The sequence below is a fragment of the Lagopus muta genome, chromosome 8, assembly GCF_023343835.1.
Source record: "Lagopus muta isolate bLagMut1 chromosome 8, bLagMut1 primary, whole genome shotgun sequence".
Classification (NCBI taxonomy): Eukaryota; Metazoa; Chordata; class Aves; order Galliformes; family Phasianidae; genus Lagopus; species Lagopus muta.
The window spans coordinates 33,761,124-33,783,072 of NC_064440.1; positions in this window are offsets into that span (position 1 = coordinate 33,761,124).

Genomic DNA, 21,949 nt, shown 5'->3' on the forward strand with positions numbered 1-21,949 from the left:
GTCTAGGTCCCTCTCAACTCTGGTAGTTGGGCTCATTTTTAATTTAACACCCATCATTTAAGGAACTAAAAACAGTCCAAAAGTTTTGTTGACCCAAGTCTGAAAATATGAAATGTTCTTTGGGGGGTTTTGGGTGTGGATCGTAAAGCACATTTTCGTAATATTTAGTATGTCATCTTCAAGCAATGTTTTTAAACCTCAAAACTCCAGGGAAGTTCTGTAGGCTTTAGCAAACAGATGTTAGCAGTCAGAGAAGAGTTATGATTCCTGCCCAAAAATATTCCCTTTTGCCTATCGAGATAGCCTGACATGCAACACTTCCAAGATATGTCTTTTATGGAATTGAGGATGTAGTGTTTGTGCAGGTCTGTGAATCAAAGAGGGGTTGAGTGCCTTTTATTAATCATCAAGGTAACATATCATTTGGAGTGTCTGGATGAACAGGCTGTGTGTGCTGCAACAGAGCATGCTTTTGCTATAAGCAGCTTATAGCTTGACTACGTGCATTGAGATCCTTTGTATCTTGAGTTCTGTAAATTGCTTCTTGGACTGATGGGAATTAACTGCAAATCCAGACCCTTTGTTATAAAATGTGGGAAGGATTGACCCTGGAGGTCCTTATGAGGACAAAATGACATAAACCTTCTCTATTTAAATTTTCAAAGTAAATGTTCCTCAAGCACATCAAGATGACACCATGATACACTGATCCAATGAGACCAGGAGCTTCTGCTAGCTTACAAACAGCTTGACTACATCAGAGCTCTCGTGCTTTAAGATTTAATGGAGGCATCTGATGTCTTGCTTGAGCTCTACTTGTAGCAGCCCTCTGAGGAATCTGTAGGTAGCTTGGCTGTGCAGCAGACCCTCAGCCTGTGGTCTTCTGTTCCCTTCTCCATTTTCCACATGCTTTCTTGCATTCTGCAGTCCAGATTCCAGCCTTAATCTGAACTAATGCGTTGGTTTTGCTTCTTGCTATCTGACCAACAGATCAAGGAACAAAACTCCTCTTCTGTCTTTCTATTTGCTTACGCACAGGAGTCCCATTTAAATGAAGGTGAGAATCCCACTTTTAGTATTTGGGGAGTTGTCAGCATTTTAGCTTATGATGGGATTTTTGTAATGAGAATTTGAAATGCAGAAAAATCACTCTCTGAAGTATCCACTTACTGTAAATAATACATTTAGGATCATGTACTGCCAATATTCATGTGAATAGATGTGCCTGCTCACATTACAGTTAGGTGAAGTGTGCTGCTTGTGAGAAGTAAATGTGTCTCTGATTAATACACACTAATTAGCAGCTGTGCTGTGTATGACCTTCGTGTACATCTTCACATAAACTTTACTGTGTTTACACTGCAGTGTCTCATTGTGCAGTGATTCATCTTTGTGTTTATGGAGAGTGGTTATAGGGAGTCCTTATGGAAACACTGCGTTAGCTGTAACTTCAGCGTGTTTGGCATTCATGGAAATGCACTACTGTGCACGGATCACCTTTTTGGATGGCAGCCTGAACTCTCTTGGGTTTATAAAACGAACCCCCTTAACATGGGGGCTGTGATGGAACTGTTGCTTTGTGAAAGGCATTAACTATACTTCAGAGGATGATGATGTCCTACTTATATTTAATTGCCACTGGTGTAGAAGGAAACAGGAAGGTGGTGATGAACCTTGAGCTACAGAGCTGCGGATGGGCCAAATAAATGTTTCTCTGTGATTGATATTATGGAAAAGAGATGTTCCAAGAACAACATGAATGGCAGTAGTTTTCTCACGTGCTTGAAGCTGAGCTCAAAATCCATGAAGTCCTTGGAAAGACTCCTTTCCAAGCTTCACCAGGCTCACAGGCCCTATGTAAATACATGACATGGACATGCAGCTTTCAGTGTGAACCCAGACGTGTGCTGGCAGACTTCCTGCCTTAATAAAGTGAAATCCCCTGCAAATGGCTTAGTCAACCTAATAAAAATCAGAGCTGTGATCTATCAGTTGAGGGAAGTATATCATAATTGTGATTATGGCCTTCTGCTGTCTGAGCCACTTAAAAGTGAGTAACATGCTGAAGTGAAATAAAATTTGCGGATCTATTTATTTACGGTGCTTATTTCTTTAGCATCTGGATGTAAAGGTAACTTACGTGAGTGCAAGCCCTAGAAAGGCTGCATAGAAACTCCCTGGAACACTTCTGAAATCTTACAGAAATGGAGCGCAAGGCTGAGGAGCTTGGATCCAGAAGTGCAAAATTCCACGCACAGAAGCTCCCAAGTCCTTTTAGGAGCAAAGAAAGCTTACATTTGTAGTTGCTTCAGGCCTGATCCAACTCGTGCTGCTGTCGATGGATATCTCGAGCCCTGACAGAAGCAGGGTTTATGGAGGAAGCTGTAAATGGGCAGTATAGGACTTTCACCCTGTTTAGCAGAAAACTGATCAGCAGTTTCACTGCTGAAGTCATTACAAACCATCATGAGTAATGGTGCTAGCAGGCTGTGGTCAGGTGTTGTCATCTGCAGCTCCTTCTGGGTTTTCAAAGGCTGAGCAATGACTCAAGTTGTTGACTTGGGGTTGTAGGCTGCCTTGATATGCTAGGAAAAGCAATGTGGATTTTTTTCAGAGGACTGAAGTGTGACAGTATCAGCACTGGGTCCGTGAAGGCAGGCCAGGTGTACATCTTGTTTGGAGAAGAAAAGCAACCTTCTGTCTAGAAGAGGATGCAAACACAGTTTTAAGTCTGTCTTGCCTCTTCTGTGACAGAAAGGAAGCCTTGTCTGTTGAGCTATACTGCTTCTCTCTTAAAAGCTATTAACTCAGACTGCTGAAAAGGAGCAATTTAAGGATTGGGTTTTTTCCCTTTTTACTGTATTTTTCCAGGAGGTGACTTTGATGTAGGTCTCTTCTGACTCACAAAGGGAGAAATCATCTGGAAGGAAGTAAATCTCTGATGGCTGCTCAGAAGAGAAAAGCAGCCAGTGAGTATGGGTGATCTAATATTAATAAACGCCACAATGCATTGAATAATTTCCTAGTTGCTTGTGTTATGCTGTTAGGAAGCTTAACTTTGTTAGGTTTCCAAGAACCACAGGCACATTTACTTCTATGGTGTTTGTTGCTGTGAGACTTGATTAGACTTTCAGTTAAAGGAGTGAAGCATACCCCAGTATGCATCGTGATGATGGCAAGATCAGCCTGTCATATTTGGACAAAGTGAAAATCTGAAATCAAACTCGGCCTCACATCCCTTCAGCAGCACAAAATTTGGGCTTAGAGCTCCTGCTGGCATCGTAAACCAGGGTAACTCCTGCCCAAAGGACGACTGAGCTGCTGTCTGGAGTCATGGCTTCTTTCCTGACCTCTTTCAGCTGAGCCTTATCTTCCATCTTGTTCCTTCTGCTTCTCTAATGCATCACGTTTGCCTTGGGCCCTGTTGTGTACAAGACTATTTATCTCCAGTCCTCAACTACCATCAGGTAGTTAAATCACCAGTTTCTAAACAGCCGTGCCCCTAAGGTTTTTTTAGTATGGGCTTCCATGATGTCCCTTCTTCGTTCTGTTGAACATGTAAGGCAGATAACAGACTGATAATTATAAATATAACAACAGTAAAGAGAAGTGACTTCCAATATGACATTGGAACTTTGATTTGAATGAAAGACGAGCAATTAAATAATCTCATTCTCACTTTTTGACTTAGGTCTGCAGAGACTGAAAAACATTGTATTTAATCTTGGGGACAATCCCATGCTATAAAACAGAAAAGAATCAAAGACAGGTGGGAGAGATTTGATTTCAGATCTCCGAGCTAAATGTAGGAGACAATAGAAGAAGGTTTGGGGAAGGTCTCCTTGGCTTTGTAAGCAGCACTGGAATATCAGTGAGGAAAAGAAGCGTGTGCTGGGAGTACAAACACAGCCAGGTCTGGGTCTGAGGCCATTCAATACAATACATAGACTCCTGCTGACTGCATGTCACTATTGGACCAGCCTGCTTCCTCCACCCCCTGAGCTGAGCCTGGAGCGTGGCTCTGCACTGAGTCACTCCCAAATGGAGTTGAACATTAACACATCTGGAACAGCAAGAGCTTGGCCAAGCGCCCGGTCCAATTTGGTGAAATATTCTTGGCAACAGCCAAGCATTTTTAAACCAGTCCTCCATTTGGTACAGCTTTGCTTTGCCAAAGTGTGCCAGTTGCACTTTATAGGCAGTCTATTTTAAGGAGACTTACATGCAGCATTATTTGGGATAATGGCAGCGCCCAGGGAAGAGAAATTGTTTTTGCAGTACAAACCAAGTGCTTTTTCTCATTCTCTCATCTTTTACCTGTCCAGTCTAGCCCTGATCCTTCCCCAGGTTCTCACTTACTTGGGCTCCCACCGGCTTCTGTGATCTCCTTGGCCAAACGGAGCTCAGAAGGGTGCTATCATTGCAATTAGGGACTCTGTCTGTGGATGGAGCACTTCTAGCAGCAGGAGAGAGTAATCCCACCCGAAGAGAAGGTGAGAAGTGTGTTCTCACCTCATCCCAGCTCTTACATTACAGAAGGCGCCCAAGCCAACATTTTCACTCTGATGCTTTCTGGAAGGTGCCATACCCTTGCACACTGATTTGCAAGCCCTTCAGATGAAGCTGTTTTGCTTCTGTCATGTATATTTTAGTGTTGCTGGCTAAAATTGTACATTGAAAATAGTGTTTTATCTTTTTGGGCTGAATGCGATGTTTTGTTTGACTCCAGAAAGGGAGTGTATGAATCCTGTTTTTTGGTGTACTCAAATTTAATGCGTTTTGGATGGATCTGAAACAAAATAGCATGTTTTCATGTTCGGCCAGCAAACCAAAATGTAATTATTTGCACAGCTGTAAGCCTACTTCAAAGGAGGCATGGTTCCTCCTGGAGTCTCAGGTGCATGTAGAGGGCATCAGCTCCTGCCATGAGCTCTGCATCTATGGAAGTGCAGGTCCCCCAGCTTGCTTTCTTGATGACTGCTATAGCATCTCAGCTCACGTTTTTCAAAGTGGGAAACTAGGGTTATCCTACATCAGCATACAGATGCATGCATGGATAGATTAACTGAAATACATGGGTCCAGTAAAAAATCTCAGTGTCAGTGTTCGTGGAACAAACGTGTTGTTGAAACACAAGTAGGGTGATGGATGGAAGACGAGTAAGCTTGTCTATACTTAAAATTTCCCTCTACTTGAGTTTAAAGCAAATACAATGTGTTGACACTTTTTCATGGGCAATAGTTGAGGCTGACTCAAGTGGGATGGCTTTGTCCTAGCATCTGTTGATAGATGACCTGGTGAATTTAGTAGCATGAAGCACTGGGAGGCTTAATAAAAGGGGAGGGAAAAGAATGGGGGGAGTCACACCGCTGTACATCCGCAGTATTTTGGTCAGTAAAAAAACCTCCTTTGCTACTCCAGTTTGCCTTATTCTAATTGTCCCCGCTGAAATCACTACGCAGCCACACAAGGTGCTGAAGCAAGGCTGAGGTTGCATTGCATGTGTGCACCTGTACAGGCCATCCCAGGGGAGCACTGCCTGTAGGGCAAGTGGGAACCTGTTCACTATTGTCCAGACCTCTGTACTTCTATTCGGTGACAAGTCCTCGGGTGTATCTCAGCGCTCATGGAGATTTGCTTGATGAGCACGAAACAATGAGTTGGGGGTTTTTTGTACCTGTGTGTTTTTGCCATGCTGGGCCTTGAGTTTGTGTGTAAGGACTGTTCCACATTTTGTTTCTTTCAGAATAGAATGAGACACACAAGGGCTGGGAGAAAAGAAGGGAAATGAGATGAGAGCTAAAGACCCAGCTAATCTGGCAAGAAGCCACAGGGCTTGCTAACATTGGACAGCTTGGCTTGTTCAGCTCTTAGGTTAGTCTGCAGCCAGGTTTTAGTGGGGATGGGAACTCCTGAAAGCATAGCAAAGGCACCGCACAGCAAGACGGCTCTGTGGGGTCTGGGAACACAGAAGGGAAAGGTTTACCACGTTCAGCTCACTGTTTGTTTTTACTTCAATATTGAGTTCTATATCTGATTTTAGTGGGCCTATATTCCCAGCTTGTTTTATATAGTGATTATTAAAAAGTGGCCTCTTAAAGAAAATTTATTAAAAATTGTTTCCTTTGGCAGGGAAACTTTTTCACAAACAAGCTGTGTAATTACTTTAACTAGCAAGAGACCTGCCATTTCCTTTGGTCACTGACACAGCGTTGCCTCTTTCAAATGGCTGTTTGCAGAGTCATTTATTTTTTTTTTCTAATTAATAAAGCATTTGGGAGACTCAGGACTTACCAATAAGTCTAAAAAAGTTGACTGGAGACTTATGGGATGCTCACTTCTCCAGCAGTGCTGTTTGAACAGCTCTGTGGGCTAGGCAGATGTCCATCTGGGTGGATGGATGCTTTGCTGCAACGATCCAGGAAGGGTTTGCTGTGAAGTTGTATCTTGATGGGTAAATCCTAAGCTAAGCAATGGTTTCAGATCTGCCCTGAGCTTTCAGTGCTGCATGAGACCATCTGTCCTGTTTGAATGTGGGACGAGAATGAAAGATTCTCTTTTGTCGCAGACTAACTGCAAACTCCTTTCTCTCCGTGATCATGAAACCTCAAATAACTTGAGCAGGTTTGAATTCCTTTGGGAAATTGAATACTGATGGATGTAGCTGACCATCTGACCTGCTGTGCCCTGTCTGGCTGTGTCTGTGCTATTTCTCCTCTTGACTCCTCAACAAGGAGATGAGGCTCCAATTAGTTAAGCATCCATCGATTTTTCTGGTGAGGAAACCCCACAATTTAGGGGTAAGCTGCATTTATCCCTACGTTATCTGTTACAGCCAGGTCTCTGCTAAAATGGATTCATTGGTACGTGCCTGTGTTGCTGCATTTCTAAGCTTGACAGCGGATAGCAAATGGTACACAGGCTTGTGATGGATGTGGCCTCAAGCAAGACCAAGGAGAAGGACTGTCTGCCAAGTAAAATCCCCCTGAGGCTGTCTGGCATTGGTCAGAAAACGGAAAGCCCAGCCATCTGCTGTGCTGTCGAACGCTGCTCCCTTCACTGTCTCCTGCTGCCACCCACATTCTTCTTGGACGTGTGTTGCCTCCACCTGCCCTATTTGGATGTAAGTCTAGACAGAGGTCTGCGTCCACCTGAATGCTCAAACTGAGTAGGTGTACCTGTGCTCCCAGTGAGTGAGCGGTGATTGTATGCTTATGCTATTAACTACAGGGATGGCCACCCTTCAGCTTTGCTCACGGCCTCTGCCCCGTGTGGGATCGATCCTCCTGCTCCACAGGGGTCTTTCTGATCCTGGTATGTCTTTATGACATCTTGAAATTTGCTGCTGAAAACCACATTGAGATTCACACCTGGCGTGCAGCAAACAGTGGTGGCCTTACTAAAAGGCTAGGAGTTAAAATGAGAGGAACTTGGTGTTAATAACATATTAAGAGACATGGGTGACTTCATAGGTTTGGCACCGATCCTTAACTCTGATAACGGATTATTGTTATATATGGCATCCAAAATATATCTGGTCTATTTTCTGGTTTTAACTTGAGCAGGCACCTGAAGTCTCTGGTCTGCTTTGCAGTTACATTAGCGAGGAAGGCAATCGTATGGAGTAGCTTGGCTTGGGTCCTGCTAACTGTGAGGTATTTGAAGGGACTTTAAATGCATATCCCTTGCTGGGAGCTCATCTAGTTGAGTGGGGAGATTCTGTTGTTTGATGGAGCTGTAGATAGAGAATAAGCTGCTAATGAAAATAATAGGCTGTGGACAAAGGAAGTAATGATTTTTAAATTTGCTTTACCAAAATACCTTTTTATTCAGATGTTAAATTCTTTGTAAGTATTTTGCTGGACTGGAACAAGCGTATTTATTTCTTGACACTCTAATGGTCTTCATAAGTATTTAATAGAAGCATTGCTATCTTACACCTCCTTGGAATATCTTGAAACAAGGCCTGAATAAGGCTTAAAGGAACTTTGGAAATGGACAAAGGAGCACACAGAGCCAGTTCCTGCTTGGCAAAGGTCCACTGGCACTACAGCATTTGGCACGTGGTATTTAATGAAGTATTTCTATCTTTGCTTAAAGCTTTACACCATTAGCATTCCCTGCCTCTCTTCCTATATAGAATTCTTCTTTAGGTGTTGTTAACACTACACAGAGATGACCATTACAGCTCTCAAAGTATTTCTGCTATTAGAAAGTAGAAATGTTGGGCAATGTGTGTGCCCCAGCATTAAAGCTTTAGGGCAAATCCCTCACCATGCTAGGGTCTGAGTTAAGACAGGGAATTTCCCTCTCTCACCTGGCTGAGGGACAGGAAAAAACCCAGCTCAATATTTGCTTTCTTTTGGTCAAGAAATTGTAGTTTGGCTAAAGACAATTTTGTGTGAGATGATGCTTTTCACAGGGAGAAAGATGGATTTTTTTTCCTTTCTGGAACTTGACTGCTGGCAAAGGGCACGGTGTGGCTGTGGGGGGCCAGCAGTGCATGCAAAAGATGCTCTGGTCACTTTTTTTACCCCATCTTCTGCAACCCTGTGGCCAGAGGTGTCCCCCGTGAGCCAGTGTGGCCAGACAACCCCACAGGAACAGAGAAACCAGTACCCTGCTCCTTACTCATCCATTTGGCACCTGAGCCTTGTGGGGAAATCCCTTCAGCCAAGAGGGGAATGATAACAAATCCACGTGCGGAGAAGCATAACTCCGGTCTGTAGGGCTCTTTGAATGCCTTTAGCTTCACTGAGAGCCCAGGAAGCTGAAAGATGGCAGGGAAAAGGTTTGTTGGGGATGGTGAGCCTCCCCAGCTTTGCTCACGTTATGGCAAAAAGCCACCAAAAGCTCCTGAAACCAGAAACGTTTTTACAGGAAAGGAAATTCATTTTGATCATTTTCATTCTGTTCTCCTTGTCCTCTCATCTCCAGGTGATAAGGAAGGTTCTTTGCATGGGAGACACGTGAGGTAATTAGTGACTCCCAGAGGGTCGAAGCAGGACCGAACCACCATCTGGGATGTGATCACCAAAAGAGGTCCTTTGCACAAACACCAGTACTCAGATTTGATTCATGTTTTAAACCTGGGGATTGCGTCTGGCTTTTTTGAACTTGGAATCATCTCGGGGTGAAAAAAATACCTCCCTGTGCCTCAAGCTTTAAATGAAGGGTAGCAGACATTCCTCTTTCGGTATGTGACCTCTCCCTCTCCCTCCCCTGTAGACTGTGGAGCTGCTCAGCCCTTCTCCCTCTTGCCAGCCTTTGGAGAAGGTAATGCCCTCACGTCACTGCTGGCCCCTCCTCGCCTGCCTGGGCAGATGTTTCTGAGCACGGCAAGCTGTCCAGAGGAAATAACTTCCACGTCAAAAGCCCAACAGAAATTCAGGCTTATGCCAACAGCTCCAAACTTGCCATGTGAGCAGCACGTTGACACCAACACAAGCCCTGAGCTCACGTGGCTGTGGTGCAGATGCCAGGTTTCTCTTCTTGCCCTGCAGTGTACCCTGCTTCCAGCCCTTCTCCCCCCATCCTTAGGCTGGGCATTGGTTTGCCCTGAAGCTCTGCCCATCTGCAGCTGGGTGTGGATCTGCTGGAAAGCTGGCCAACCAGCCAAACCTTCAGAGATGTTTTTCCAGGAGCTGGGAGCTGTGCCCTACCTGCTCCACCCTGGAAGCACCGCAGCTAGATGGCTGCTATGGGGCCGAGCTGCTGGTGGGGTGAGACCTGGATAGCAATGGGGTGCAACTGGGGTCCAGCAGTAAGGAGCAACCTGAGGTTATGCCATCCTTTTTGCTTTAAAGCCTATAAGAAAGAGGGCAATGTAGCAATGGGAGTAATTTTCCTCTTGGAGAAGAGGCTGACCCCCACCTCACTGCAACCTCCTTTTGGGAAGCTATAGAGCAATAAGGTCACTCCTGAGCCTTCTCTTCTCTGGACTGAAAATCCCAATTCCCTCAGTTTCTCCTCATAAGACTTGTGCTCCATGTTGCTTGATGAAATCAGAGAAAGAAACCCAACCAGACCAAGTCTTTCTCACTTCACAGCCCCAGTCATTTATGTATCATCCAGTGTCTTCCTTGGTACGGCTGGCTATTCATTCTTGTGCTCAGGGGCGAATCTTGCAGGAGAAACCCACCTTCCCTTTGACCCCTGCTCTTCACCACCCCACCCCCAGTGCCCTGGAAGAGGACAGGAACCCAGTGTGCTCACACCACACATCTGCTTGCCAGGCATTTCGCTTCATTGACGGAATCCTCCGGCACTTCTTACTGAAGACGGGAAGTGTTTTGCAGGCTGGAGGTGACTTTAGGTCTGCTCGCCTCCAGCTTGCCAGTGACTCATCTGTCTGCAGCTGATAGGACATAGTCTGATATTTTTTTCTGGAAACTGCAGACAGCTTTACGTGCTGAAGTACCGAAAGGCCGATTTCTGTTTTGACTGTTGTCATGTTGGCTGGCAGAGCGTAAGGTATGTGTCACTTTTGGGGGTTAACCGTTCTCATTCAGCAAATTTTATTAATAGCTCCGGTGCTTATGAATGAAAAAAAAATGCAACTTGTTGAAGTTGGAAGAAGTAGGAGGAAACTTCTCTTTTTTTTTTTTTTTTTTTTTCCATCTGCTGTAGATTTTGAAGGCTTTCCATAGAAAGCGACACTCACCAGAAGGCTGAGCTCCATGTAGTGTGAATGGAGCCCCAGCTGTTTGCACCAGATCTGAATCTGGCCCTGTTATGCTACAGAACACATTGAGGCTTGTGGATGAAGCCAGCTGTACGTTAATGCATGAAGCGTGCAGCAGCAATGTCTGGAGCTGAGCAGCAGGAACTTAAAGGCTGGGAATTTTCTACTTTTTATTAATGATGAAAAAAGAATAAAAATCAGGGGATTGCACTGAAATCATAAAGAAAGATAAGTAAAGAGATTAAGGTAGTGTAGAAATTAGGCACCAAATCAATCTGAGACAACTGCAAATAAATCCCTGGCCACATCTAACCCAAGATATACCAGATACATCTAACAGAAAGAGCATTTATCATAAGTGCATCTGCAGGTCTTCTGCTTTTAACTGAATTTCTTTACATAGACTGTGGTATCTTTCCTTTTATTTTCGGAACAGAATCATGCTGCAGAGGAGCTAATTTAGTTGGCCTTTCCAAAAGGACCCACAAGTTCAAGAACTATGCATCCTTCAGATGAATCTTTCACCTTTCTTTCAAAGCTGGCCGTGTCTTGTGTCCCCATGGCTTTTCTTGACCAAAGTAAGAGCAACCAAAAATTCCAAAGCTTCACCCGACCATCTGCACACAGCCTCATAGATCAGCACGTATATCTTGGATGTTATATTTGTATCCTGTGTTACTTGGTAGGAAACAGTTGTTAGATCTATAAAAGTAGCTGATGTGACTTCCTGAATCCAGGTGTATTGCTTGCTGTGTGCTATAGCAGGTAGCCCTGCAGCTTTTCCTGCTAGTTCTCCATGCATACCCATCTGTCTTCCACTAGCTCCTAGTGACTTGCCACCCAAGGCAGCATGCTGTAAGATTTATCTCTAGGTGAGAGCTAGGAAATTGAAGTTGGAAAGAAAACGAGCTTAAAAAATTGCATTTGTTTTTCAAGTTTGTAATCAATATAATGGGATCCACCTGCTGAAATCTTCAAAGGTTTCCAGATATCACAGTGACGCATAAATGCATAACACAAAGCTAACATATGTTCACAGTCTTTACTATGGCCTTAGGGCATTGCTCAGTAAAGGCTCCTGTCCATCACAGGGCATCAGATCCACGGAGTGCTGTACTATATAGGGCTGTACGCCAAGCAAAGTGGAGGCAATAGGGAAGAGTACCAAAGGCTCATCAGGCATATATCCCACTAACTCTACTCATTGCTGGGGTTTGCACTAGCGTGGCGTTTCAGAGGACAGGGTGGGGAGAGGGCTTGTTTGGCTAACATTGAGCTCCTGTTAACGGTTATCCAAAGACCGACTTCCTCCTGCTCAGAGGGATGCAGTGGCTCTGTCTCCTGCTTGTGTTGGAAACAGGGTGACCTTTTACGCTTTGGCAGCTTCCAGCTTGCTGTAAGCACAGAACCCTTGTAGTTCCTCAGCTCCTACCATACCGGTTTGATGTTTCAGAAGGCCCCAAGATGAGGGGTTTCTGTACCAGCAGAGTGTGTGGATGTTCTCTGGGCTTCGTTCCACATCCCAGCACTTCTGCCCAAGCAGAGATGTGGGATCCTGCACTGCAGCACAGCGGTTTTACATTAATTATAACTTCTGACATTAGAAAAATGATCTATAAAAGCAGATTAAAAACCCCATCCAGTGAATGGTCTCAGTTCAACAAACACTTAATTTCATGATAAGCCCTGTGAACTACTGAAAAACATCTACTAGGGCCCATAAATGTGCTGGCTTTCAGTTAGAGTCTTAATTACCTTTGTGCTGCTTTACTGCGTACTTTCAACCCACGCAAAGAAAATACATCAGTGCCAGATAGTGTAGGGGCTCTCGTGGTACAAAGCTCCATCCTTTTGGAGAGCTGGGCTGTTGGAAAAATGCATCCGTTTGCCATTCCTTTAAAGACAGGCTTGTATTTATAGTAGGCTTCCATTTATTCAGGAGGATCCTATAATTCCTTCAGAGAAGATCTGAGATGCAGCAAGTGTCAATGCTTCTATAGGACTTTGTGCAGTGCTACTAACTCCTGATGCTCCTACCTCCTGCTTGCACGTCAACTCTCTGTAGTAGAATAGGAAGTAGTGCTAGTTCACCAGAAACCCTATAAGTAGTTTTAAAACTTTTTTTTAATTTACAGTGTCAGATAGTTTAAAGGTTTGTTTTCATTTCCTTTTCTATTTTTTGGTGGTTTGTATCTTCATGAAATATCAACTTTTCTGATTTTATTGGGCTTTCTCACACCTTCCCCTCTGGAGATTTAAAAATCTGAGATGTTTATGGCCTTAAATACTCTGGTTTTATTGGACATCCAAGAGCTCCACAAATGGCTCAGCCTTAGTTGGCTATTATTCTTCTCCGTGGTTTAAACAAGGCTGTTGAAGAAACAAAACCCCTAAGGACAAAGACCCCCAAAGGTCGTTTATCAGACATTTGGCAGAATGAATAGGAGCTCTGCAGGGCTAAAGGAAATATCTTTTTTCTGTAGTAAACGTAGGCAAATCTGGATCTATTCCTCCTAGCGACCAATAATTTGACATAAATTACACAGCAACTACTTAGCAAGGTTTGGAGGTGTTTTCTTTCCTTTGCCCTGAAGATGAACTTGATTTGCAGCCGGGCTGCCAAATACATTTCATTGTAAAGAAATTTGCTTTCTGAACTAGACATCCCCAGGGACTGAAATTGTGTGGAAACGGAGCCAAATCCAATTGCTCTGCTATCTGCGTTGGTTGGTTGCACCTGAACTGTTGTTCCCTGCACCTTGTATTTACTCAGCTATTTATCTGCTGGCTTGGGGCCACCTTCCTGGGAGCATGGAATTCAATCTGCCTCTGGGTGCACGCTGGAGCCCTCAGGGGCTGCTTATGGTCTTTGCAGGTCTGGTACTAAAGAGTGTCCAGCAGTTGTACTGTTCCATACTTGCATGTAATCATAGAATCACAGGATGGTTTGGGTTGGAAGGGACCTTGCAGATCATCTAGTTCCACCCCCTGCCACGGGCTGGTTGCTTGCCACCAGCTCAGGCTGCCCATGGCCCCATCCAACCTGGCCTTGGGCACCTCCAGGGATGGGGCGACCACAGCTCTCTGTGCAATATCTCTGTGTCATGATGGCTGATGGAGTCCCCTGTCTAGTTAAGGAATCTCACAACAACATGTTGTGGAGCTGAGTGCTGTCTGATTTACTTGCAACCTAAGCGTACTAAAAGTGGTTGCTATAGTGCTCAAATCCACAAAAAAATACAGTCCAAAATGGGGGAAAAATGTTCTCTCAGCCAATCCGTGCATGAACTGAGGAATGAGTCATGTTTGGTGTATTTAAAAATATATGGCCTGTACCTGTAATGTAAAACATTGCTGCAGCTCGCTCTACTAATACAGTGGAAATTCCAAGAGCATTTCTCATGAAGCCTATCTGTTATGTTATCCAGTTGAGTTACTTAGAAACAGCAGTCAGAGCAGTGTTTTAACAGGGGACCATAACCACGATTTCCTTTGTGATTTCAGTGTAGGCTTGTCTTGACAATCCATGAAGGTGACGTAACCAGAAAACAGACCATTAATCTCATCCCAAGCTTTACATTCCAGCGTGCCATAAATCAAGTTTTAAACAAGTTTCCACTGAACAAAAGGGCTTTGCAGAAACTTTCGTTTTCTGGGAGGCTCTCTTTCACTGCAAGTTATTATATAATTCCTTAAGTAGCAGCTAGTTACACCCAAGCAATGAATTTCTGTTTTTGCATGTCCATAAAGTACTTTGTTTAACAGATGCAGAAGCTGGCAAAAGAAAAAGAAGGGGCAGTTTTGGTGTTGTATTCTTAGGGGGAAAAAAATGCAGCATTTGTTTCTTCATAGCCTACGGACACAGCTGATTATAGGTTGGAACCATGCAGAACTACCTACTGGAATGAACTGGGGAAGCTGGAATGCTCAGTTGTTGGTCTGATCCTCTGAGCTCATTTTTGTGCTCTGGCACCTCTGAAGTGGTGCAGATACAAAATCAGCTGTGCTTCCAGGCTTTGTTTTTAAAAGCAGTTTCCAGCCCCGAGTCTTGCTGTGTTCCCATGGCACATAAAGCTTGGAAATGCTGAGTGCATGAGAGGATGTAGCAGAGATGTGTGAAAATGCAGTTTTATACACCCTTGTTGGATAGAGATGCTGGAGAACACAATACGTAGTACACACGCAGGAGCTCTGACATGTAGCAATGCTTCTTTACCTCCTTTCGGTACCTGCCTGCGGTAGGAGGCAGAGGCTCTAGGGTTACTAATGCCTGCACCAGACCTGTTGTGCTCTGCAGAGCCTCCGGGTAGAATCCTAACAGCCCTTGAAGGCTCTGCAAAAGGAGTGGGAGGCCCTGAAAGGGGAGCTGGAGCAGGAAGCCATAGCCACATGTGAGCATTTCAGCTCCTTTTTTGATGATGATGACCCAGGGCAGGAGGATAAAGCACCATAGGAGCATTTGGGCCTATTAATAAACAGCAGAGCTGAAGATGCACCCAGCTGTGATGTTTGGGGTGCTGTCAGACTGTCTGGAGCAGTGACCTTTTCCCCCAGGTCAGCTCTAAGCAGTGCAAAGAAAAGAGGAAGGAAGCCCTTCTGCGTAAGTGGCTGGACTGGGGCACGCAAGGCTCTTCAGTGACCTTTCTCTGCCTGATTTCTCCTGTTCACAAAGTACAGACAGCAGTGTTTTCCCACCTCACAGGTGGGAAATGAACACAGCCTGAGAGATGCCCAGACAGCACCGCAGCCCAGGCAAGTGTTTTCCATTGGAACCACTGCCCAGCCTCAGTCCCGTCATGGGCTTGGCACGAGAATGGGACCTTGGCATGGCCAAAACCACTCTGTAGCTGAATGATCTGTGAATTTTGCACGGCTCAGGACACTGAATCTGTTTTATTGGAAATACTGGCAAGGTCACATTGTTTTGCTTTGAAAACAAAGAGATGGAGCAGAAAGGCTGCAGAGGAAATGCGTGTTAAAGTATAACCGCTTCCATCAGGGTTCACGTTCCTCTCTTCATTCAAGAATACGATCTTGAAAAGTATGTCCCAGGTCAGTCCCAGGGTGTCGGTCTCATTAATGGTGGCTTAGGTGGAAAGGAAGGGTGTTTCCCACCCACAGAGGCTTGTTGGCCTGGTGATGGACAAGGTGAAGGTGTAGGAGTAAAGGAGCCCCCTCTGGCTTTAGCAAAACATAGGAATGTGCCATTTTCCTCTAAGTGGACAAAGCTGGACTCAGTGATCCTCTTGGGTCTCTTCCAACTCAGCATATTCTGTGACTCTGTGAAAGGAGAGCAGAGTCCCTGCTGAACTGAAGAAGAACTGAAGCACGTGAAAGTTGGCTGCAATGTCTTTTACAGGATGGAAATGAAAGGAAATTGGTTTAAGGATTAGATGTGATCTGGACTTGCAGATCTCTCCAGCACAGGATCAGTTCAGCTGGTCAGCAGACCAGATTTGCTGTTTCCCTTACCAGATATTGCTGTGCAGTTATCTCAGGAAGCCTAGATTTTCACAGTATGAAATTCATCTTTGTTGCTAGCTCTAAGACAAGACTTACACCACCTTATGTCGTTCCCTTGCCTCTATTTGCCGTTACTTTTCCTTTACTGGAATAATGCTTTCTAACAACAAGCACCTGGGAGAAGCAAACATTTGCAAACATTACATCTGTTTGTCCCTTGAGTCCTTATCAGAGCTTTCCTACTAAGGTGCTTTCCCATGTAATTTCTGCTTTCCTCTTTCTAAACAGTTTCCTGCTGTATGACCTACACGCTGCCCATCTCGTGGGGCCAGTAGCCCACTCATATTCTCTCTCAGGCACTGTGCAGGTCAGACACAATTTCTGATTTTCATCCCTCTAAGCTTCCTCCCTGAAGTCTGGACACCTAGAAATTGCTTTCTTTGTGCTTCTCTGGAAGCCATCCCTTTCCTAGCTTTCTCCATCCCAGATTCTTGCAGCAAGAGGAGGACAGACAGGACAGTGTAGCTGTGTCACACATGACTGGTCTTGCACCATCAGAGGTAGCAACAAGGCAGCATTGACTCATGACCACCCAGCATTCATCTGGCTGGGTGGACGAATCCACACAGGCTTAAAGAAGTATCCAGGCTTCTAGAAGCACCAAACTACCCTGCAGAGAAGGCTGGAAACTGTATTCCAACTCTGTGGTCAGGGAAATCATCGGTTTCAGGTAAAGGAAATAACAAAAGAAGCTCCTTTATCTCTACGGAGCATAATTATGAAGTCTAGGGCATATGCAAGGAGACATGCCATTTTTTTTCATCTTCAGTTCAGGGTTCTTGAGAGATTTTATGTCTCCTGAGGACCTTCAAGAACTTAGGGGTTGTTGCAACCTCCCAATGAATGGAAAAGATCATCTAGGGCAGTGTAACGAAGGAAGGCAGATTCTCTCATGCCGAGTTTAGGAACTCAGGCTGATGGGGTTGGAAGGGACCTGTGGAGATCATCAAGTCCTGCCTTCCCTCTTGGGCAGGGTCAGCTAGAGCAGGTGATCCATTGCCATGTTCCTCACCTGAGTGTGCATTGGAGGGACACCGGGCCTTTGGCACATTGTACCACAGATAGGTGGCTCACTGTCTGTCTTGCTCCAATGAGAAAAATCCACCATGTCTGGTGTAGTGGAAAACTACCCTGGATAAACACGGATGTCAGAAGGAACAGCGATCTCTTCTGATGCACAGCCAGGAAACCTCAAGGTTTGCAGGAAGCTCTGTTGGTGATTCAGGAGATGGTATTCTTCCCTTTGAGTCAATCCTGAACCCATGCCTAGGTATGACCACATCAGAAACGTGGCTCCTCAGACAACACCGTGCCCATGAACTGTGCTGAGGGCTGGCTCCTCACTGCATTTTTCTTGGAAAGCTCTCATCCAGGAAGAGTCCAGTCTTGACCAATGTAGCCGATGAAAGCTGGCAGAATCACAGCTAAGGCTTTGTAGCTTTGCTTGAGCAAGCAAAGGAACATGGAGCTATTAGATCCTTAGTGAAAATCAGCATACTTCTGGCTGAGTTGCAGCTGCAAACACTTGGTCTAACACCACTGATAGCACAACTTGCTGATTAAATGGGAGGAGGGAAGAGTTGATGACGTTTGCTTGCTATAGTTACAAAAAGGTCACTTTTAGCCCCAGAGTCCAAGTAAAATGCAATAAATAATAAGTTAAAGACAGTGCGACAAAGCGTGCAGCATATTGGCAACAGTCACTGCCTGAATGAGTTTCAACTCTGTTTCCTGTTGGAGTTGAAATATATGAAGTGCTTCATGCACACAGAAAGTTGACTGAATCTCCCATCTCCAGTTAAGCCAGAGAGCTTGCAACAGCTTGTTTGTGTCTCTGTGCAAAGAAAGTTGCTTTGCTGCAACACTGTGGACAGGATGTAGGACTGGAAATCACTTCATTTGACAAGAATTCACACCCTGGCGGGAGGGATCACATAGGAATGACTGGCTTGCAGGCTAAAGTACCTTTTTACACCCTGGTATGATCCCCATAAATCTGGGTTCAGTCTTGCTGATGACTGAAATGTGCCGGTGTTTGTGCCACTGCTTCTCTGTAGCAGTAGCTGTGCTGGTAGATTATTTCTTTGTTGATCAGCCTGTACATGTGCTTTAGGGAGAAGGAGATCTTTTAGCTGAAGAACCAATGCTTGGGCAGAACAGCAAATGACTGAAAACAAGACCGTGCTTGTGGTAAGACTTCAATGTTTCCATACAAAAAACCCATTAAAAAGGTGTCTGACTGTGAGAGTGATAAGACCCGAGGCAACACTGAATAGTAATGTTCCATCACTTGATGCTACAATGGCAAAATGGCAAACAGCTGGGAGTCGTTTTCCATAAAAGCTAATACACTGAGAAACACTGGGCTTTTTATTGGTTAATTCTTCATAAAGCTTTGTGTTGATGCAGGCGTAGACCAACGGGTGTGAGTGGTGTGGAAGATAAATTGGTGACTAAGTATTTTCTTGGATTAGTTTGAGATTGCAGGACCTTTAATAAATTCTGCAGCAGTAACAGTGCTTAAAACTGTCTTCCTCCACATTAACTAGTGACTTATATGGCTCCTGAAATATAGGGGCTCGTATGAATGTCAGGTCATGTAGATGTGGCTCAAGCAACACCTTTGAGCTCAGTGGTGTTATCTTTTGAAAAAACTTGGCAGTGCTTTGGTCAGACACTCATCTACAGGAAGACATGTGCAGATGTGAGTAGCAGAGAGGAAAGGAGACAGGAATTACCAGCTCCACTAAGTCCTATTTCTGTCATCTTAGAATCATAGAATCGCCAAGGAAGGAAAAGACCTCTAAGATCATCCAGTCCAACCATCCACCTATCATCAATATTTCCCAGCTGAGCAGGGAGGTGACTTTATCCGGCATGATCAAAGCCCCATATTCACACCTGAACAGAGTTTCTTGTAAACTATATTCCTTAGTCCCAGGCCACTCTGCAAATACCTTACAGAGCTGATGATCCCAGGATGAGGAGCAGGTGCATCTTCTGCAGAGTCCCAGTCTGAATGCGGAGGGGATAATCCAGCACAGATTGATTCAGTCATTTAATTTTCAAACCAGTAGTGACACGTGATGATGGTCAGAGAGGGTTCAGCTATACAAATGTGAAAGCATGTTGAAACGGGTAATAGTTTGCTATTTTTCTGCCGACAGCTCTTAACAGGAACCATTTCTCCAGTCCCAGATCCACCCATGAATATTATGAGCTCAGAAATGAGGCCTGAAGCCAAACCATTCTTGGTATTGGTTTTGCAAAAGCAAACAAAAAACAAACAATGAGGTCCATCCAGCTGTTTTTAACCCATTTCTAATTATAGCATGTTTTCTGAATATGACGAATTTCTCCTGCTGCCCTGGTAGCATCACTTAGGTGGCCATCAGGAGCTGATGGTTCTGGCTGAGACAAACACCAAGGAACCCACACTTCTCCATATGTTACAAAGCAGTGCTTGTGTGGCAGAGTGGTTTCAAGCTACGTGCTGTAGGGTGGGTTCAGGTGCTCAAACCAGTTCCTCTAGGGTTTGAGTAATGGGGTCGATATTCTCTCTGTGATTACTCTATATGACCAATGGGTTGTGCCTAGACCACTCTCAAACCCACTTGGGATTCTTCATCTGCACCTGTGCAGCAGGGGGACGTGCAGCAGTAGCACCCCAGAAGAGATACCTTAAGAAATAACACCTGTGGTTTGGAACCCAGAGCTGCACACCAACCTCCTGTGCTTCATGGAGCACGACTGTGCCATACACACGCTGTGAATTTCCCACATCAGCCTACACAAAGAGCTTGCCAGCCACAGTCCTCCTATTTCTGTTTCAGTAAATCAAACAGGACTGTTGTCTGGCCCTAACTTCTGGCAAGGAAAGAGAAGGAAAGATTTAAGGAGCTCGTGGGTAGAGTTAATGTTAAGAATCATTTTCTGTTATGTTCTCATTAGGTCCAATCAAAATACCAGAATGTAAAAAAAATACAATAATAATAATAATAATTAAAAAAATCATTCACAGATTGCACAAATGCTTTATTGCTTTTTTAGCCAATGTTGTGTGGAGTAATTTTGTGTTTGGTGTGTTTTGGTGTTCCGCCTTTTTAAGAAACAGCCATTTTCCCATTAACAATTACACTATAAGCATTTAACGAGTCAGCAGTGCCAATGAAAACCCTTCTTCAGTATAATTTTTCATGGCCATCCTGCTGGCAGGACTGAAACTTAATGACTCACTTGGTTCTCTGTTCCTCTCTCCCAGTGGGGGCTAATGAAGACTAATGGTGTGGATGACACTTCATGTCTCCAGTAGAGGTGGAGGAAAGAGGCTCCTTGGTTGAGGACACCATAGTTAGAAGACTAAAAGAAGCCCTGCATGGAACACGTGGTGATTCTTCAGCTGTTCTACCTGCAGCAATCTCTGCTTTACCATGTGTCAGTGCCACCAGGCACTGAAATGCCCTTGCTTTGGTATTGGCAGATGTTCTTTCTGTTGGCAGAGCTTCTGTAGACATCTAAGGAAAACAGAGGGGAAGAGCTGGTGTGTTTCTTCTAGAGAAAGTGTGTTTATGGTCCTGAGTACTGTAAGTCCAACCCACACAAGACGTCTACATCTCCCAAATTCTCAGTGATCCCAAAAACCTGTGTTTGTGAAGTGCTCAGCTCTGCCCTGTGACACTTCCAGGCACTAGGGAGAACGAATTGATGTTTTTCAAGGCTTTGTTGTTAGGGTTATTTTAGGTGTTTCTTCTTGGAAAGCCTTGTTACCTGGAGCTCAGCAGTAATCTGTGGTGCCTTGTAGTTGTTACTGCCCAACAGTGCAGGAACTAATTCTTCCTGAAATGTGCTGCAGCCTATTTCTGTGATCATGCTAATGATGCATAATGGTACCCCTGCACTCTCATCTGATTGTTTGCCTTCCTCTCACTGCATATCTTTTTTGACCGTGGCTGATTTTGGCACTGAAGTAACCTGTCCATCCCATTACCTCGATCCAGGCAATTGCATGGAGTCCTACCAGCATGTTGGTGTTGGAAGGCTGGGTGCTCTGCTTCCATCATTGCTCTTTTCATTTGCTTACCATGGCAGCACAGAAAGTCTCTCTCTCTCTGCTGTTAATACTTGTTTTTGAAATTCATTTCAACCTAGATGATGCTGTGATTCTGTGATCTTTGCTATCTATAGGGTTTTTCTGTGCCACTTCCCTGTTGTTTCCATACCTAATGGATTCCAAGTGGGAAGCTGCTTGGTTTGATCCCTCGCTGCTTATGCTTATGCCCATCACCAGCACAGAAGCCTAGGGAACAGTTTGCTGTGTCAGATTGGTATGGATCATTGCCCTTGTTTCCTTTTTCTGCAGCATGAGCTGTAGTCTTCAGGACATACCAGCTGTCCACTAGGACACCAAAATGCCTGAGGTCTTGCTCCCTTCCCATAACACAGTGAAGTTTTTGAGGGTTTTGTCTTTTCTGCTCTCAGCCTTGTTTTTTTAGGTCTGTCTCATGGCTGTGGTGAGTGGGGAATGGATGTCCTGTGGGTTGTAGTTGGGCTAAGCACCTCTGGGATTTGTGGGCAGTGATCTCAGTGCCCCAGCTGGAAGTCGGTGATATCCATATCCCATTCTCCAAGCACTGTGAAGGGGATGAATGTCTGTGCGCCGCTTCTTCCACGAATAATGGCATCTGCACAAAGTAACAGCGAGAAACTCAAATTGGGGTTTGGGGTCCCACTTTGCTAACCACG